The sequence below is a fragment of the Gorilla gorilla genome, chromosome 3, assembly GCF_029281585.2.
Source record: "Gorilla gorilla gorilla isolate KB3781 chromosome 3, NHGRI_mGorGor1-v2.1_pri, whole genome shotgun sequence".
Lineage (NCBI taxonomy): Eukaryota > Metazoa > Chordata > Mammalia > Primates > Hominidae > Gorilla > Gorilla gorilla.
Genome location: NC_073227.2, coordinates 19,842,798 through 19,864,675, shown reverse-complemented (window position 1 = coordinate 19,864,675; position 21,878 = coordinate 19,842,798). Strand labels below are relative to the sequence as shown.

The 21,878-nt window shown below is 39.7% G+C and overlaps 1 long non-coding RNA gene across 1 annotated transcript; it reads left to right on the top strand.

Moving 5' to 3' along the window:
• Positions 1 to 795: 795 nt before the first annotated feature.
• LOC134758296 (uncharacterized) lies at positions 796 to 17,248 on the top strand. The gene is made up of 2 exons (XR_010133330.1): positions 796 to 1,153; positions 15,234 to 17,248. It is a non-coding gene; the product is annotated as an uncharacterized lncRNA (long non-coding RNA).
• Positions 17,249 to 21,878: the final 4,630 nt, after the last annotated feature.

The following is a 21,878-nucleotide window of genomic DNA, read 5'->3' as shown; positions in this document are numbered from 1 at the left end:
TGATTATTCATTCCACCAAATAACAAAGAATAAAAGGGTCCAGTTTCTGTAGAATGAATAACAGCAAAAATAAAGAAAAGTCAATCATTCCCTTGGGGGATAAAAAAGAATATTATTGATTTAGTCCACTTCTAAATTGTCATTTTTTCTTACCTTGAGCTACTTTGACTCTGAAAATGGAAAGAGCAGAAACACATGTGGGTTTTAAAGGAATATGTAGTCTACATATTTATGTAGATTATGTGTAATGTTCCAAGCAATCTTATAAGATAGGTACTATTAGATCCTTTTTATAGATGAGAAAACTGAAGCTCTTTTTATAGATGAGAGATGAAGCTCTAAAATGATACCTGTTCAAGATCATGTGGAATATGGGAAGATGGAATTCCAGTGTAGGTCAGTTCCAAAGCCTGAACTAGCTCCACTTTAGTCATCCAGTAAGTTTGGACCTCACGTTGGAAACTGCAGTTAGAATTTCAACCCTTCGCCCAACCAATATGTAGCAATAGACTTGCCACGTTTAACTACCACACTCACCACTTATTTGAGATTTAATTTTCTCAGGAAAGAAATAAGGCAGATAATAACTGGCTTCCATGATTGCAGAGGTAATTGTGTCAGGCCTCTGTGCCCAAGCTAAGCCATCATATCCCCTGTGACCTGCATGTACACATCCAGATGGCCTGTCCCTGCCTTAACTGATGACATTCCACCACAAAAGAAATGAAAATGGCCTGTTCCTGCCTTAACTGATGACATTATCTTGCGAAATTCTTTCTCCTGGCTCATCCTGGCTCAAAAGCTCCCCTACTGAGCACCTTGTGACCCCCACTCCTGCCTGCCAGAGAACCCCCCTTTTTCCTTTACCTACACAAATCCTATGAAACGGCCCCACCCCTATCTCCCTTAGCTGACTCTCTTTTCGGACTCAGCCTGCCTGCACCCAGGTGAAATAAACAGCCTTGTTGCTCACACAAAGCCTGTTTGGTGGTCTCTTCACACAGACGCACACGAAATTTGGTGCCGTGACTCGGACTGGGGGACCTCCCTTGGGAGATCAATCCCCTGTCTTTGCTCCCTGAGAAAGATCCACCTACAACCTCAGGTCCTCAGACCCACCAGCCCAAGGAACATCACACCAATTTTAATTCAGGTAAGCAGCCTCTTTTTACTCTCTTCTCCAGCCTCCCTCACTATCCCTCAACTTCCTTCTCCTTTCAATCTTGGTGCCACACTTCAATCTCTCCCTTCTCTTAATTTCAATTCCTTTCATTTTCTGGTAGAGACAAAGGAGACACGTTTTATCAGTGGACCCAAAACTCCGGTGCCGGTCATGGACTAGGGAAGGCAGCCTTCCCTTGGTGTTTAATCCTTGCAGGGACACCTCTCTGATTATTCACCCAGGTTTCAGACCACACAGGGATGCCTGCCTTAGTCCTTCACCCTTAGCGGCAAGTCCCGCTTTTCTGGGGGAGGGGCAGGGACCCCGACCTCTTATCTCTGCACCTGGATCCCTTATTTCCATGCTCCAACCTCTTATCTCTGTGCCCTAACCCCTTATTTCCGTGCCCTTCTCTGCTTTTCTGGAGGGCAAGAACCCCCCACCCCTTCTCCGTGTCTCTACTCTCTTTTCTCTGGGCTTGCCTCCTTCACTATAGGCAACCTTCCACCTTCCATTCCTCCTTCTTCTCCCTTAGCCTGTGTTCTTAAGAACTTAAAACCTCTTCAACTCTCACCTGACCTAAAATCTATGCGTCTTATTTTCTTCTGCAATGCTGCTTGACCCCAATACAAACTCGACAGTAGTTCTAAATAGCCAGAAAATGGCACTTTCAATTTTTCCATCCTACAAGATCTAAATAATTCTTGTCATAAAATAGGCAAATGGTCTGAGGTGCCTGACATCCAGGCATTCTTTTGCACATCAGTCCTTCCCTAGTCTCTGTTCCGAATGCAACTTTTCCGAAATCTTCCTTCTTTCCCTCCTGCCTGTCCATTCAGTTCCAACCCCAAGCGTCACTGAGTCTTTCTAATCTTCCTTTTCTACAGACCGATCTGACATCTCCCCTCCTCGCTAGGCTGAGCTAGGTCCCAATTCTTCCTCAGCCTCTGCTCCTCCACCTTATAATCCTTTTATCACCTCCCCTCCTCACACCCAGTCCGGCTTACAGTTTCATTCCGCGACTAGCCCTCCCCCACCTGCCCAGCAATTTACTCTTAAAAAGGTGGCTGGAGCTAAAGGCATAGTCAAAGTTAATGCTCTTTTTTCTTCATCTCAGATCAGATAGCATTTAGGCTTTTTTTCATCAAATATAAAAACCCAGCCCAGTTCATGGCTCGTTTGGCAGCAACCCTGAGATGCTTTACAGCCCTAGACCCTAAAAGGTCAAAAGGCTGTCTATTCTCAATATACATTTTATTACCCAATCCACTCCCGACATTAAATAAAACTCCAAAAATTAAATTCCGGCCCTCAAACCCCACAACAGGACTTAATTAACCTCACCTTCAAGGTGTACAATAATAGAGTACAGGCAGCCAAGTAGCAATGTATTTCTGAGTTGCAATTCCTTGCCTTCACTGTGAGACAAACCCCAGCCACATTTCCAGCACCCAAGAACTCCAAATGCCCGAACCGCAGCTGCCAGGGGTTCCTCCAGAACCTCCTCCCCCCAGGAGCTTGCTACATGTGCCGGAAATCTGGCCACTGGGCCAAGGAATGCCCACAGCCTGGGATTCCTCCTAAGCCACGTCGCGTCGGTGCGGGACCCCACTGAAAATCGGACTGTTCAACTCACCTGGCAGCCACTCTCAGAGCCCCTGGAACTCTGGCCCGAGGCTCTCTGACTGACTCCTTCCCAGATCTTCTCGGCTTAGTGGCTGAAGACTGACGCTGCCTGATCGCCTCAGAAGCCCCCTAGACCATCACAGACGCCGAGCTTCGGGTAACTCTCACAGTGGAGGGTAAGTCCATCCCCTCCTTAATCAATAGGGAGGCTACCCACTCCACATTACCTTCTTTTCAAGGGCCTGTTTCCCTTGCCTCCATAACTGTTGCACGTATTGACGGCCAGGCTTCTAAACCTCTTAAAACTCCCCAACTCTCGTGCCAACTTAGACAATACTCTTTTAAGCACTCCTTTTTAATTATCCCCACCTGCCCAGTTCCCTTATTAGGCTGAGACACTTTAACTAAATCATCTGCTTCCCTGACTATTCCTGGGCTACAGCCACACCTTATTGCTGCCTTTCCCCTAGTTCAAAGCCTCCTTCACATCCTCCCCTTGTATCTCCCCACCTAAGACACCTCTACTCCCTCCTTAGCGACTGATCATGCACCTCTTACCATCTCATTAAAACCTAATCACTCTTACCTCCATCAATGCCAATATCCCATCCCACAGCACGCTTTAAAAGAATTAAAGCCTGTTATCACTTGCCTGCTACAGCATGGCCTTTTAAGGCCTATAAACTCTCCTTACAATTCCCCCTTTTTACTTGTCCTAGAACCAGACAAGCCTTACAGGTTAGTTCAGGATCTGCTCCCTATCAACCAAATTGTTTTGCCTATCCACCCTGTGGTGCCAAATCCATATACTCTCCTATCCTCAATACCTTCCTCCACAACCCATTATTCTGTTCTGGATCTCAAACATGCTTTCTTTACTATTCCTTTGCACCCTTCATCCCAGCCTCTCTGCTTTCACTTGGACTGACCCTGACACCCATCAGGCTCAGCAAATAACCTGGGCTGTACTGCAGCAAGTCTTCACAGACAGCCCCCATTACTTCAGTCAAGCCCAAATTTCTTCCTCATCTGTTACCTATCTCAGCATAATTCTTCATAAAAACACACGTGCTCTCCCTGCCGATAGTGTCCGACTGATCTCTCAAACCCCAACCCCTTCTACAAAACAACAACTCCTTTCCTTCCTAGGCATGCTTGGATACTTTCGCCTTTGGATACCTGGTTTTGCCATCCTAACAAAACCATTATATAAACTCACAAAAGGAAACCTAGCTGACCCCATAGATCCTAAATCCTTTCCCCACTCCTCTTTCCATTCCTTGAAGACAGCTTTAGAGACTGCCCCACCCCAGCTCTCCCTGACTCATCCCAACCCTTTTCATTACACACAGCTGAAGTGCAGGGCTGTGCAGTCGGAATTCTCACACAAGGACCAGGATCATGTCCTGTAGCCTTTTTGTCCAAACAACTTGACCTTACTGTTTTAGGCTGGCCATCATGCCTCCGTGCAGTGGCTGCTGCTGCCCTAATACTTTTAGAGGCCCTTAAAATCACAAACTATGCTCAACTCACTCTCTACAGCTCTCATAATTTCCAAAATCTATTTTCTTCCTCACACCTGACGCATATACTTTCTGCTCCCCGGCTCCTTCAGCTGTACTCACTATTTGTTGAGTCTGCCACAATTACCATTCTTCCTGGCCTGGACTTCAATCCGGCCTCCCACATTATTCCAGATACCACACCTGACCCTCATGACTGCATCTCTCTGATCCACCTGACATTCACCCCATGTCCCCATATTTCCTTTTTTCCTGTTCCTCACCCTGATCACACTTAGTTTATTGATGAAAGTTCCATCAGGCCTAATCACCACACACCATCAAAGGCAGGCTATGCTATAGTACAAGCCACTAGCCTGCCTCTTAAAACCTCTCATTTCCTTTCCATCATGGAAATCTATCCTCAAGGAAATAACTTCTCAGTGTTCCATCTGCTATTCTACTGCTTCTCAGGGATTATTCAGGCCCCCTGCCTTCCCTACACATCAAACTCAAGGATTTGCCCCCACCCAGGACTGGCAAATTAGCTTTACTCAACATGCCCCGAGTCAGATAACTAAAATACCTCTTAGTCTAAGTAGACACTTTCACTGGATAGGTAGAGGCCTTTCCTACAGGGTCTGAGGAGGCTACCGCAGTCATTTCTTCCCTTCTGTCAGACATAATTCCTCAGTTTAGCCTTTCCACATCTATACCGTCTGATAACAGACCAGCCTTTATTAGTCTAATCAGCCAAGCAGTTTTTCAGTCTCTTAGTATTCAGTGAAACCTTTATATCCCTTACGGTCCTCAGTCTGCAGGAAAGGTAGAACAGATTAATGGTCTTTTAAAAACACACCTCACCAAGCTCAGCCACCAACTTAAAAAGGACTGGACAATACTTTTCCCACTTACCCTTCTCAGAATTCAGGCCTGTCCTCAGAATGCTACAGGGTACAGCCCATTTGAGCTCCTGTATAGGCGCTCCTTTTTATTAGGCCCCAGTCTCATTCCAGACACCAGACCAACTTGGACTGTGTCCCAAAAAACTTGTCATCCCTACTATCTTCTGTCTAGTGATACTCCTATTCACCGTTCTCAACTACTCATACATGCCCTGCTCTTGTTTACACTGCCAGTTTACAGTTTCTCCAAGCCATCACAGCTGATATCTCCTGGTGCTATCCCCAAACTGCCGCTCTTAACTCTTGAAGTAAATAAATAATCTTTGCTGGCAGGACTACGCTGAACCTCCTTAGGCACTCTCTTATTAGATGTCCTGGGTCCTCCCAATTCTTAGACATTTAATACCTGTTTTTCTCCTTCTCTTATTCCGTTTAGTTTTTCAATTCATACAAAACCATATCCAGGCCATCACCAATAATTCTACCCAACAAATGTTTCTTCTAACAACCCCACAATATCACCCCTCACCACAAAATCTTCCTTCAGCTTAATCTCTCCCACTCTAGGTTCCCACGCCGCCCCTAATCCCGCTCGAAGCAGCCCTGAGAAACATCGCCAATTATCTCTCCATACCATCCCCCAAAATTTTCTCTGTCCCAACACTTTACCACTATTTCATTTTATTTTTCTTATTAATATAAGAAGACAGGAATGTCAGGCCTCTGAGCCGGAGTTAAGCCATCATATCCCCTGTGACCTGCATGTACACATCCAGATGGCCTGTTCCTGCCTTAACTGATGACATTCCACCACAAATAAATGAAAATGGCCTGTTCCTGCTTTAACTGATGACATTATCTTGTGAAATTCCTTCTCCTGGCTCATCCTGGCTCAAAAGCTCCCCTACTGAGCACCTTGTGACCCCCACTCCTGCCTGCCAGAGAACAACCCCCCTTTTTCCTTTACCTACACAAATCCTATAAAACGGCCCCACCCCTGTCTCCCTTAGCTGACTCTTCAGACTCAGCCCGCCTGCACCCAGGTGAAATTAATAGCCTTGTTGCTCACACAAAGCCTGTTTGGTGGTCTCTTCACAGGGACGTGCAGGAAAAATTGTATGGGGTCAGGTCCATTAAATCATCTTTGTTCATCATTCTGTTACTAAGTTTTCAAACATAAAGCAAAGCTGAAAGAACTGTACCAAAAACATCCATATATCCATAAATGGAAAAATCTATCATTTGCATGTTACTATACTTGCTTTATGACATGTCTGTCCATCTGTTCATCACTCCATTCATCAATCCACATTTTTTTAATGTACTTTCTAGTAACTTGCAGACATTGGCACACTTTCCCCTACATATCTGAAGTTGGTTTTAAATTCAAAATGAACTTTAAAACTGCAAGGATCATCATTATTAAAACTATACTTCTTATTATAATAACTTCCTCTGTAACATTGAGCAGTCCCCTGTCATAACTGCCTGTTTCTGGTTGTGATAGTATTTGTCTACTCGGCTGTATTGCTGGGCTACACTTCCTAAGAGTTGAGGAAAGATAAAAGCTGAAGTTCATATGGCTCACTTTTTTTATTTGCCCAGGTGCTATTTCTCTTTGGAAGACATATCTGCTCTGTGGTCTCAGCACCACCTAATTCAGTCTAGTTCATCCCTACTCCAGTTACTTTTTGTGTATCTGATCATTTTCCAAAATATAGCAATGATAATGTGTGCTCCATGTAGGGAATTTACTAGAACATTCCTACAAAGGGCAGAGTAGGAAGGAAAAAGAACTAAGCATTTGCCATGTATAGTGTCAGTTGCTTTACATTTCATTCTACAATATGCAGGTAAATAATACATTTCTATATTCTTATATATAATCAAACATGTGCAATATATTTCACCTATAATCAAATTGGTTATAGATTTTTCATCGCTTCAAACACAATATGCTTTCTTGCCTTTTCAAAGTGGTTTTTAGTTTCTCCTCAATTGACAAGTGTCCACATGACCTCTCACCTCTTCCCTTTGCAACTACTTCACCCTCCTCTAGGACAACCAGTGTCTTATACATGTTCCACCAATACCTGCTCCAGACCAGTGACAGTGTCATTCTATATGGAGAATTACACAGTACCTATGCCAGGCCAGTGACAAACAACACTTATTGATTGTTTGTTTATGTGTTGTAATACATATGTAACTATATACATTTATATATTGTATAAGTACACTATATACATGTATATACAGTATATATGTGTATATATAGTATAATACTATTTATATATTGTATACAAATATACAATATATAAAGTACTTTATATAGTACTTATTACTTATACAATATATAAATAGTATTGTACTATATAGAACAATTTATATAAAAATAAATTTATATATAATTTTTTATAATTGTGTGAGTATATACAATATATTCATAGTATTATACTTATTGTATAAATACAATAGTATTTAGTATTGTACCATAGTATTATACTATTGTATAAGTACAATATACAATATATATAGTATTTTATTTATTGTATAAGTACAATAGTATTATACAATGTTATACTATTGTATAAGTACAATATACAATATATACATAATATTGTACTTATTGTATAAGTACAATAGTATACAATAATGCCATTGTATTGTACTTATATATTATACTATATATAAATTTATATATTGTATAATATAATGTATATATTGTATTTGTATCATATGTATTTATATATTTTATTTGTATCATAAAACATTAATATCATAGAATGTGTACATATATCTATATTTCAATATGTATGAATATATATCTATATTTCATATGTATGAAGATACATGTATAACTATGATATATAGATAAATACATCTATTTACCTTTCATTCATATACAAATATAATTGTATTTCATCAGTGAATCCAGAGGTTATTTTTATTTCAGTGAAATGTTTCAAAAAAAGGAAAAAGAGAGACTCGCCAAATCTTAAAGACAGCAGACTAGAATAGACCAATGCCTCTAGGTTCATTGAGAAAATTGAAGCTACTTCCATCAGAGGGGTGAGGAAGCCAGTGGATCTTAAGGAGGCAATGTTGTGACGTGAGCTCTTACTGTAGTTACTGAGAAAAGGTAATCATTGCCACCGTCATCCACACACCACATAATCTTATCATCTGACTAAGGAAAAGAAAGTAAATATCACCTCCAAACAGGCATATTTTAGCCTCCGTGGAGGTGCTAAAGAATGAAGTGAACAGTCACGAATTCGAGACAAGTGCTCTGATTCACACATTGACATCTGGCTTGGCTCCATGCAGTCTTCACAAAATGTGCAGCAAACTCCCCAGAAGCTTTCTGAGTGTTGGCAGTGGCACCGGGAAGGAAGCACGAAGCAAAATATTAACATTTCGCACAGCAAGCAGGTCACACCATGTGAGTTTCAGGAACAAAGTGCCTCTATTTCCCCAGAGCTTACTCAGATGACATGGCCTCCTGCTCAGCTCATTACCAATGCTCTGATGACCTCTCTCGGAAGAATGTATTGACGGTGTTGGCATTGAAAAGATGCTCAAAAGATCAAAACAATAAAATCATGTGAAAGCAGCCTCTGCAGACATGAAACACTTCTGTTCAGTGATGCCTGAACTGAGGGCGGCTCAAAGAGGTGTTTCCCACGGAGAGTTCTAAGTGAATGTCGCCTTTTGCTGTGAGTGCCACGGCATCGGAGACAGATAAGAAGCTGGCGAAACATATGCCAGATCTCAGGGATGGTTATATCTTCCAAAGGAAGATTGGAGCTGCGGAAAAACTCAGAGGCTTCCTCTCCGGGATCTTAGCACAATCTCAGTGAGCGTCACATTTTTCTGCTATCCAAGTCATAGGTACCTTTTCTAATGAGAAAATTTACAAACGATATAAAATTACTTGGCCTCCTTTGAAATCACTGACCCCCATGACAAATTTGTTTTCTTTCCCTACGGTGGTTAACCAATCAGAAATTAAGCACCAGAAGGGGCACTTGTTACAAATGCAGACTCCTAGACTTTTTTTTTTTTAATACCTGACGTATGTCTCTTGGTTTGCATGCAGTATCTCTCAATGCTATTCTAGACCCAGGCAAGTTAAATATAATTGTTATATGTAACAAACCTGCACATTGTGCACATGTACCCTAAAACTTAAAGTATAATAAGAATAAAATTAAAAATATATATATTCTGTTGTCCCCCTTTTATAGGCTATAAGGCTGAAGCTTAACAAGGTAAATCATCTTGTTTCAGTCACAACATATTAAGGGACTTCATGGCAGCTGTAGCATTAAAAACCGGAGCTGTCAAATGCTAAAGCTTGGACTTTTTTCTATGTTGCATGCATTTGGTTGCAAAAAAAGTATTAATCATGATTTTTTATGTTCTAAAAACATGAGTTACATAGGAGACATGTTTTACAGCAGTTTTCTCAAACTTTAACATGAGGAATCTTATTAAATGCAGACTCTGATTCACCAAGTCTGAGGTGGGGCCTGGAATTCTGCATTTCTAGCAAGTGCCCTAGTAACACTAGATATTGCTGATGTGGTGACCAGATTGGAGCAAGAAAGTCTGGAGCATGTAATCTCAACAAATAAGACTCTAAGCCATTGTAGATACAGTGCTTGAGAGTATTTGCACTAAATAACAAAAGTGGCGGGTTCTGCTGAGTATCAGTATGCTTTTTTTTTTTTTTTTTGGTCATCACTAATGACCATGTCTAAATTCATTTTCACAGAAGGCACATTAATTCCACTTTAGTCAACCCATCAACAGAGATTCAGTGGCTATCTATAAAAATGTTCATACCTAAAATTTGTCAGGTGCTTTACACTTTAAATGTCTTTTTATGGGTGATCTTACTCAATTTTCACCAAAAGGAAAGGAAACTAAGTAAGCATTGTCAGTGATTTGATTTTAATGTGATGATTTTAAGATTTGGAGAAATTAAGTAACATATAGCTGACATGTGACACAGATTGTATTAGAATATACATTTTTCTTACTCCCAATATTATACCAAAGCACGATTTATGAGACATTGAGGGAAGGTGTATTCATTTTCTGGGGCTGTCACAAAGTACCGCACACCTGGTGGCTTTGATAAAATGTATTGTCTCACAGTTCTGAAGGCTAGACATCCAAGATGGAGATGTTGGTAGGGTTGGCTTCTTCTGAGGCTGTGAAGGAGAAATTGTTCCATCCCTCTCTCTTAGCAGCTGCTTGCTGGTGGTTTCCTGACAATCTTTGTTTTTTGGCTTGCAGACTCATCGCCCCAATCTCTGCCTTCATGTTCACATGGCACCTGTGGGTGTCAGATATGGTTTGGCTGTGTCCTCACCCAAATCTCATCTCGAATTGTAGCTTCCATAATTCCCACATGTTGTGGGAAGGACCCAGTGGGAGATAATTGAATCATGGGGATGGTTCCCCCACACTCTTCCCATGGTAGTAAGTCTCACAAGATCTTACGATTTTATAAGTGGTTTCCCCTTTCGCTTGGCTCTCAAGTAACATGTCCCTTTGCTCTTCTTTCCTCTTCTGCCATGATTATGAGGCCTCCCCAGCCATGTGGAACTGTGAGTCAATTAAACTGCTTTCCTTTATAAATTATCCCGCCTCAGGTATGTCTTTATTAGCAGCATGAGAACAGACTAATACAGTGTCTGTGTCCACATTTTCCTTTTTTATATAAGAACTCCAGTCATGTTGGATTGGGCTCACCCTACTGCGGCACAACCTCATCTTAACTCATTACATCTGCAACAAACTTATTTCCAAATAAAATAAGATCATATAAGGTGCTGAGGGTTAGGACTCCAAATAAGAATTTGGGGGTAATACAATTCCTACCATAATTTATAACACAATTCATAACATAATACGTGTTGCCTGGCCCCTGTCTTGGAATTGCTTCTGATCTACTTGTGCCAACAATGGGGCATCAAGGCAAATCATGACCCATAAAGGGCAGTAAGGACACTTTCCCAGTGAGTCTTGAAGAGTCCTGAGAAGGAGAGAGCTAGTATTCCCCTGAGAAGTGCAGGGCAGCTTTGATGAACAAGTTGGCAAGCCAAGTTACCCTTGGAGTATGAGTAAAATTTAGAAAGAGTACTGAAGAGCATCCAAGCTGACAAGAAAAGTGTTTTGCCAAAGAGAAGAAGAAAAGCAACCCTCAAACCTGTTATAGACATTTTTTTTCAAACCCCAAAACAGGAAATTAAAATTAGAATCAAATAACACTGATTTTATATTTATTTCTGGAGACAAAAATAAAACAACTTTGAAATCTAGCCTTAGTTTGTAAAATTAAAATACTAACTCCAATATTGTAGGGTTGTCTTTCATCCTTTTTTTACAAAACAACACAAAAACAATATATGTCCAAGTGTGTATCTAGCTTCTAAATATATGCCTGGGGTATGCTGCTAAAAATTAAAAAAAAAAAACTAGATGTGAAGCAAGAATGAATAGTTACTATTATTGCATTCTAGAATCTAGGTGACTTGATTTTTATACTTGGAAGTTATAGCTAGATTTTGTTAGATTAAAATAAACCCACTTTTTGTTTACAGGCTTGTGGATTTCAGAGGTCAAGTCATCATATTAATTGACAGAAGATTTTGAGGCTCTGGCAAGGGATTGTATTTGAATTCCTCTAGACAGTCTCAGAATTTGCAGTTCTGTGTGTGAAAATAACTCTTTCTCAGTGAGGAGAATGACATCTTTGGGGAGTTGTCTCTGAAAGGATGTAGTCACCAAAATTCACAAAGAAAGAAATATTCACACCCTGACCAGGGACTATCTCACAAGATAAATAGCCATGTCCTGATTCAGGCAGAAATGCATTTTGACAAGGTCAAAGACTCCTTATTCCTGAGGCCCCTGTTCCCTGGGACCCCTGAGGTTCCTTGTCTGAGTGGAAGAGCTTAGGGACTGGTGGAGAGAGAGAACTCATTAATTCTGTCAGTAGCAAGTCTTCCCCTCTTAGCTTTTATAGACTGTCTTAAGTAAAAGATGAGCTGTTCTCTATGTTCTTATTCTACTCACAGAGTGATTTAAAAGCAGGCTTTTCTATTTTCAGCTCATACCATCCTTTTCATCTGATATTCACAGGCCCCATAAATCTACCTTTTCCTTACTTCTTCCAATGTCTAATCAATGTCTCCCCTGCAAAAAGCCACACCTACAATCAAATTGGTTATATATTTCTCATCACGTCAAACACAACATGTCAAACACAAAAGGCTTTCTTGCCTTTTCAAGGTTGTTTTTAATTTCCCCTTCCTTGACAGCTGTCCATGTGACCTCTCACCCCTTCCTTTTGCATCTACCTTACCTTACTCTAGAACAGCCAGTGTCTTGCAAACGTTCCACCAGTACCCATACCAGGCCAGTGACAGGCATTATGAAAGAGTCACAGCACAACATCCTATCCTGCTAAGCTTGGGTGGGTATTGACAGAAGTCTCCTTTCCTTCTTCCTTCTTCCTTCTTCTTTCTTCCTTCTTCCTTATTCCTTCTTTCTTCTTCCTTCCTTCCTTTCTCCTCTTCCTCTTCCTCTTCCTCCTCTTCTTCTTCTTCTTTTAACGTTCTCCTTCTTCTTCCTCTTCTTCTTTAACACAATTCTCCAGGCAAAGATTTTGATGGGCAGAAAGATAGATACAAGTGAAAGAATGGCAAGGATGGAAGTGAGGATAATGAACATGAATATGATTTGTAGAACATTGAGGGAGACATCATGGGTAAAGGAAGCACACATTTCAGGTTCATGAGAGACCTGATGTGAGTCTAACTGAATGACAGGAATTTGACACTCAAATCAAAGGCAGTATTCAGGAGCATTTTAAACTATTTTTGGTATACAAGATGGTGTACCAAGAGTTTCCTATGTGCTTTCTCAGTGATGATACTCAGTAACTTGATAGACTATTGTTGTTCCCATTTTGCAGAGGAGGAGCCTGCATCCCATATAGCGTATTCACCTTGCTCAATTCGCAAGAGCTGAAACAAATGCAGTGTTCTTCCTACAATGTCACTGCAGGAAAGTGGAGACAGTAAACAGTTAAGTTCTCCCGGTTTCTTATAAGAAACTTGTTAGCTTTCTTGCTAACATTTTTAGACCTTTATTTTGCTTACTTTCTCCTAAATTGTTTTAAAAACATCTTTAGCTCTTTATAAAATGAATTATGTACTTGAGAGCAGGGAGAAAAATGTGATAGTTTATGATGAAATTATATTAATGTAAACCTGAAATTTTCCAAACTAAAGAAATTATTTTACTGCTGGTCAAGTCTCTGAGTGAAAAATACACCATTTGTATAGGATAGAATCTTTTTGCTTGTTTATAGGCAAATCTACCCAAATCATGCCTGAGTTATCATCCACTACTTAATTAAAATTCCTTCCAATAGGCTTTGATAATTGCAGGCATTCATTATTTTCCTCAGTATAGCCAAGAAGTTTGACAGAAAATTTTATCACATGCATTTTAGTTATCTTCTCAAGCATCAATTTCTATGAGGAGACTCAAAACGTCAAGGAAGATACAGAAGCCACCATCGAGCTCAGTGAGAAAGACATGGCCCCAGAACTCCACATATGTCATTCATTCACTAAACACATATTTATTGTTTGCCTGTGTGTGTCAGGCATTATTCTATAATCCTGGAATACAAGAGTGAACCTTGGTCTTATAGCATTATATTCCAGGAAGGTAAGACATAATAAGACATTAATATTATAAATACATAAAAGTACACAATAAAATATTTGGAAGAAAAAAATAGATGAAGAAAAAGGGGATAAGGAATGCTGGGGTGAAGAGATCTTTGCAATTTTAAATAGGGAATTCTGGGTAGGCCTCATTGAGAAGATGTTATTTAAGCAATGTCTTGAAGCTCATTTGACTTAACTATTTTTGGAGAAAGCATTATCAAAGTTCCTCTTAAAGGCCAGGTTGGATGGGGTTGAATCAAAGAGGAATACATCTGGGTTTAGGGTTGGTTTACAAGGAGAACGCAGTTAATGTGTAATAAGCAGACTGGGCTGGCTGGGCAGAGAGAGTTAGTAATATATAGAAGTATAAATAAGCACAAATAAGTGGTGAACAATGAATTGCAGTCAAGAAGAAAGTCAGAGATACTTGGTTCTTCTTGAAAAGCAGTACCAAGTATCAGACGTAAAGGGCTATCTAATTTTTAGGCTGTTAGGATTACCCTAGCAAAGTACCACAGACTATGTGGCTTAAAAAATAGAATTCATTTTATCGCAGTTATGGAGGCTAGAAGTCTAAGATCAAAGTGTTGGGAAGTTGAGTTTCTTCTGAGGCCTCTCTCTCCCGCTTGCTGATGGCTACTTCTCGCTGTGTGATCACTTAGTCTTTCCTCTGTATGCATACACCTCTAGTATCTCTCTGTGTATCTAAATTTCTTCTTCCATTAAGAACATTAGTCCTGTTGAATTAGGGTTTCCTAGTCTCTCCAATGGTCCTATTTTAACTTAATAACCTCTGTAAAGGCTCTATTTCCAAATGTAGCCACATTCTGAGTTACTGGGTATTAGGGATTCAGCATATGAATTTTGAGGAAATACAATTCAATCTATACCACTGGTTTCAATGCAAACAAGCGAGCTGAGATCAGAAGCCAAAATTATTAGAAGGAGGTCATGAATCAGAATTCCTAATGAGAGTTCAAGGAGGCAGTTGTAAGCCTAAAATTTCTAGGCTGAAAAAAAGTGAATTGATGAGGATAGTTGGTGGCAAATTAACCCACAATGCCCTAGAGAGCTTCTTTTTATTTGTCTACTGTAACAATGTGGGAAGAACTACAAGTTGATGGATGAATGGTGACATCTCCAAGGGGAACCAAGGCAATGAATGAATATATCCAATAAAGCAATATGCTGAGCAAATGACAAAGTTAGGTATGAGGCTAAAAGTATGACTAGGTTCTCCCAGGAGGCATTTTTTATTACCCATTTTTCTTTTTTAAAGGCATTTGGTGCTCTGAAATGGAGTTGGATTCCAAAGAAAGAACAAAAAATAGGAAAAGGGGAAGGTAAGGAAAGAGAGAAAGAAGGAGGTGGAAAAGAAGAAAACAAGAAAGAGGAAGAGGAGGAGGAGGAAAAAGAAGAAGAAAGAAGGAGAAAAAGGAGAGGGGATAAGAAAGGAGGAAGAAAAAGCAGAGAAGGAGAAGCTTCAATAAGAGGACCACACAAAGAGTTGAATTACACACAGAGTTGAGGTATGGGGTTTGCTGAAGGATGGCTGAGAGATAGAAACTTACAGAAATAAATCAGAGAGGACACAAACGAACGAAAAAACATTCCATGCTCATGAATTGGGAGAATCCATATCATGAAAATGGCTATACTGCCAAAAGTAATTTTTAGATTCAATGCTATTCCCATCAAGCTATCATTGACTTTCATCACAGAATTAGAAAAAAATTACTTTAAATTCATATGGTACCAAAAAAGAGCTCATATAGCCAAGACAATCCTAAGCAAAAAGAACAAAGCTGAAGGCATCACGCTACCTGACTTCAAACTATACTACAAAGCTACAGTAACCAGTACAGCATGGTACTGGTACCAAAACAGATATATAGACCAATGGAACAGAACAGAGGCCTCAGAAAAAAACCTACACATCTACAACCATCTGATCTTTGACAAACCTGACAAAAACAAACAATGGAGAAAGAAATCCCTATTTAATAAATGGTCTTGGGAAAACTGGCTAGCCATATGCAGAAAACTGAAACTGGACACCTTCCTTACACCTTATACAAAAATTAACTCAAGATGGATTAAAGATTTAAACGTAAGACCTAAAACCATAAAAATCCTAGAAGAAAACCTAGGCAATACCATTCAGGACATAGGCATGGGCAAAGACTTCATGACTGAAACACCAAAAGCAATTGCAACAAAAGCCAAAATGGACAAATAGGATCTAATTAAACTAAAGAGCTTCTGCACAGCAAAAGAAACTACCATCAGAGTGAACAGGCAACCTACAGAATGGGAGAAAAGTTCTGCCATCTAGCCATCTGACAAGGGGCTAATATCCAGAATCTACAAGGAACTTAAACAAATTTACAAGAAAAAAACAAATAACCCCATCAAAAAGTAGGCAAAGGATACAAACAGACACTTTTCAAAAGAAAACATTTATGCAGCCAACAAACATGAAAAAAAAAAAGCTCATCATCACTCATCATTAGAGAAATGCATATCAAAACCACAATGAAATACCATTTCACGCCAGTTAGAATGGCAATCATTAAAAAGTCAGGAACGACAGATGCTGGAGAGGATGTGGAGAAATAGGAACATTTTTACACTGTTGGTGGAAGTATAAATTAGTTCAACCATTGTGGAAGACAGTGTGGCGATTCCTCAGGGATCTAGAACCAGGAATACCATTTGACCCAGCAATCCCATTACTGGGTATATACCCAAAGGATTATAAATTATTCTACTATAAAGACACATGCACATGTGTGCTTATTGCAGCACTATTCACAATAGCAAAGACACAGAACCAATTCAAATGCCCATCAATGATAGACTGGATAAAGAAAATGTGGCACATATATACCATAGAATACTATGCAGCCATAAAAAAGAATGAGTTCATGTCCTTTGCAGGGACATGGATGAAACTGGAAACCATCATTCTCAGCAAACTAACACATGAACAGCAAACCAAACACCACATGTTCTCACTTATAAGTAGGATTTGAGCAATGAGAACATATGGGCACGTGGAGGGGAATATCACACACTGGGGCCTGTCAGAGGGTGGGGGGCAAGGGAGGGATAGCAACAGTTTAAATACCTAATGTAGATGACAGGTTGATGGGTGCAGCAAACCATCATGGCATATGTATACCTATGTAACAAACCTGCACGTTCTGCACATGGATCCCAAAACTTAAAGTATAATTTAAAAAACACACATACTAATTGGTAAATAAATAAACATTATTTATGTGAAATAGATATTACTAGTAAAATACGAGTTCTCATTTTATTTATTGGGTTTCAACTTGCTTCTCATTAAAAAGAAGGAAGGTCTACTACTGTGCTTAAATGTCACTAGCACAACCTCCTACTTTTAGTACTTAAAAAGTAAAACTGTAAGAGATGAAGGGACTTCCAAGATGTCACACACAATATATTTTAATTTTGTTCCCAGAGAAAGTTGTTTTTGTTTCTTCTTGTTTTTCTGAAGTTTGTTTTGGAAAAAAAAAAAAAAGTATTTGCTTATTTATACTTCATGGGAAAAGCATCATTAGCATTTTGTATTTTTTGGTAGGCTTTTCTTCTTCCCTGGGAATTATTTTACATCTGAAAGGGCATTATTCCTCAATGAATAAAGAGAAAGATTTCAGAAAACCTTTCCTCTGCAGCTCTCCCCTTACCCCTATTTTCTTTTCCCAACCCGCATATACATAGAGTCTGTGATTAGAGGCCAAGGAACAACTACAGACATTGAGGGCATTTGATTTCTAGTCTGAAAGTCACATGCTTTCTAGTAATGATAGCCCTTCCTGCAGGGAGTGGCTGCAAAAGATGGTCGCTGTCATAGATTCCAAAAATGAACATGCGAACTTATATTAAAGACCACTGTTCAAATGGATGTAATTGAACATGTAAATTGGATTTACACACTCAGGTTTTGGGAACAGTGACTAGAAACACAATGTAAGACTTGCATTCACAAAATTATAGAGGATTATACATCCAAATCAGCTCTCATTGAATCTTTGAAAATGAAATTGCATTTCTTCAGGATTTACCACACACTCCATGCTGGATAACTTCAGCAAATCATTGTCACCCAGCACAGCTGAAAAAATATGAAATGCCCACATGGCTACTTATTTTCCCTGGAGGGGAGGGGTTTGAAGGTGAAGTACTTACTGAGCGTTTAAAATGTAATGCAAAGGAGATCCTAATTTTTTTCTTTTTCCCATTGGTGTTTTAGTCTGGATAAATCACACCCTTTGGCATTTGCATTGATACAACAAGAACATACTATGCAGCACAAATAGCCTCATTTCCATAAAACGGCCTTTTAAAATTAGAAAATGTATAATTCATTTGGGGTGGTTATTACCGCTTTTGGGAGGGATTTAGACTTGTATTTAAATGCAAATAGGTGTATTTTTTGTTCTTCCATTTACACATAGGAAGCCACAAAATTTAGGAACTCTATGATGCAACCTTATTCTTAACTATGACTTCCGGATTACAATATCAATAACAAAAGAGATTTGCTTGGTCCATTAAAGTTTGCAGCTGTCTTAAATTTGGTCTTCCTCACTTCCATAAGAGAGAATACCCATTGTGCACATGAGGAAAATGAGGCCCAGACAAGTTAGGTGATGTCTCCGAATTGCACACTGAGGATGTGGCAGAGCTATAACTTCTATCCTGATGAGAGAGCAAATGGACAAACATAAACAGCTAGAGAGGGTCAAGAATGGGAACAAGGTAGCCAGAAAATGGATGAAAAGGGGAGAGAACAGAGAAGCAAGAAAAATCTTAGAAGGCAGAAAATATCTAGACAAGGAGGGCCAAGAAAACTATTGAACAAGAGTGCAGCACTTTGCCTCCCACCTCTGACCCTCTGAGCTGTGCTCCAGCTCCCTGATATTTAGAGACAAAAAGACAGGAGAATCTTTATGATGATTCACTGATCCTAAAACCTGATACCTCCTATTCAACTGTGCTGCTTATATGTCCTTTATTTGAGCAGGCTGTTTATCCTGTGGTCACCTAGGCGGGGGGAAATATCTCTATGCCCTCTTCTGAAACATGTGGCTCATGTTTTAGTCATTAATGCTGTAGCTCCACAAAAAGCCTTGTTTCTGATTTCTGGATTTTTGCATATCCTAAGAAGTTCTCACTCTATCCTTGTCCCTACTCCTCAATAGTCTCATTATTCCTTCATCTGGCCAATTCCTACTCATTTTCCAAGACTACACTAATGCTGGAGTACTCTAAGGAAACTCCTGAAATTTACTTCCATCATCAACCAGTCTAGACCACCTCTGCTTTCTCAGCACTTATAGGTCAATAGGAGCCCAAAGACTCTACAGTTGAAATGTCCCCATCTCAGCAGCCTTCCCCACCGGGCTGGAGACCTCAAAAGCAAGGGTCCATTCTTGTGTATCTGCATATCCCCAACCAGTGCTACAGAAAGTGAGATAGAGAAAGAATTCCATACATATTTATGGAATCCTAATTCTGCTGATACTATCTGTGTGACTTTGGACAATTACTTAACTTCTCTGAACCTCAATATACTCATCTGAAAAATGGAACTACAGTAGGGATAGAGAGAGTCCTACCTCCACTTGTAAAGGTAACCTGCATGGGACGTGAGCAGGTCTCAAGAAATGACAGCTATTATGATTACTATTGCTAACTTGAAGTTGAAAAATAGATGTTTTAATACTAGAGACCCTCCCTCAGACTTTGTCATTCAGGCCTTTAGATATCAGTCCAGACATCAACTAAATTCCTTTCCATACAAAATATCCCCTAACTCCAGGCCCAACCATGCTACTATTGTCAAGCCTGTTTTACAGAACAGAATCATCTGGTCACCCAGGGCCTTTTATTTCCCCAGCCTCAAGAAGTCTATTCAAATGTTAACATTTATTCTATGATAAACCAGCTTCACTGGGGTATCTGTGAAACCACCTTTGCAAAAATTATAACAGTGAGAAAACTATGACAGTGAAAGGGACCTTGCTTAACCAACTTCATCTTGTCTTTAACCCCCAAACTGCCCTTGGTTATTCCTGGGCATGGGTCAAGCTAACTTTCAGAGAAATTTAGTTTATAGGTTAAATGATAATAGCCCTTCCTAAAACTAAATTGCCTTTGTAAAACTGAAGAAAAGCCACCAGATTAGTAGGATGAGAGGGGCCTGAATTCTGTTACAATCTAGGCTTAGTTAAACAATAATCAACCATTGTTCCAGAGATCACAAAACTTACAACTTCCTCACATACTCCTGTAAATAACATCACTATTGTAGAACCTAAGATTGGCCTTTTGAAATGTCTTTTCAAGCATTTGCATTTCTGATGACCAGATAGCCCCACCCAAAGCAGCAACTCCTCTATGGCCCCCACCCAGAAGCTGATTCAGGGCAGGAGGACCATTTTCTACACCTCTATGATTGCACCCCAACCAATCAGCAGCACCCATTCCCTACCCACCTACCCACCAAACTATCCTTGAAAAACTCTAGCCTCTGAATTTTGGGGAAGGCTGATTTGAGTAATAATTAAACTCCAGTCTCCTGTGTAGCTGGCTCTATACGTATTAAACTCTTTCTCTATTGCAATTCCCTGTCTTGATAAATTGGCTCTATCTGGGCATCGGGCAAAGTAAATCCATTAAGCGGTTACATCTGTTTGTCAGCAATGGCTTGAATTATCACTATTCCCCCAGAGACTGAAGTAAATCTGCTAAGTTATCCTTTTCTCTGTTCCTCATTTTCTTTTTGGCCATATGAGGAGGTTGGACAAAACAGATTCCAATTTTCCTTTCAATTCTAACTTCTGATTCTCAAGAAAAAAAAAGGGGTTTCATCAGGGACTTAATTTAAAAAATACTTCATGTAGCAGTGGAATCCGAAAAGCCTCCTGGAGCAAGAATCAGGACTGAGAGGGAGCACCTGTTTGAAATTGAATGTGACACTATTCTTTTCTGAATCTTCTATCCTCATCTGAGAAATAAGTGGCAGGTAGCTGCATGGCCCTAATGTGGGTCTACAACTGTTCTCCGAGGGCACATAGAAGAAGTGTGGGGAAGCGTGTTTATTGTCATACTCACACAGTAAGTGAGGCCGGGATGCTAAGATACTCACAATGAGGAAAACATTCCTGCATATTGAAGAACTGTCCTATTGAAATAGTCAGAATTGTCACCATTGAGGTCACCTTTGCATTGTTTCAAGGATGCCTATAGGATATTCCAGCTTTAGCATTTTGTAAAAGGCTGATTGAAATAATAGGTGCTCAATACCTTTGTGTTTAGAAGAGTTTTCAGTTTTGCAATGCTGTGACTTTTATAATATTGCATAACTCTAATTATCCTTGAAATTCTGTTCTTGACCTATATTAAAAAGACCAACGTTTTTCTTCTTTTAAGCACTTGGTTTCCAGAAAATGCTATGCACACTCATTTCCTATAACCTTTCCTTCATAAGCCTACATTATAGCCTCAGCACTTCTCAAAGTTCCAGCTATCAGAATTGGGGGAAGTGCAGCAGCTAGGGACCCATTTGTGAATTTTAGTCCATCATTAAGCTGTTTACATCTTCAATTCTAGGAAGAAAAACTGAAGATGGACCACCTCGGGCTCTGGCATTGCTAATTCTCCTATTTATAAAATTATCTTTTAAAAACATATATATTTTCCAAGTTCCTTCTTTGTGTCAAACACTGATGTAGAAGCCTTGCAAACATTATTATTAAGACAACACTTCACTTGCAGATTATTTCCCCATTTTCAAAATGAGGAAAGTATGTTCTAGTGAGATTTGTACATTTGCCTAAGATACACAGATACTAGTGATGGATCTAAGTTTAAACATACATCTGTTTAA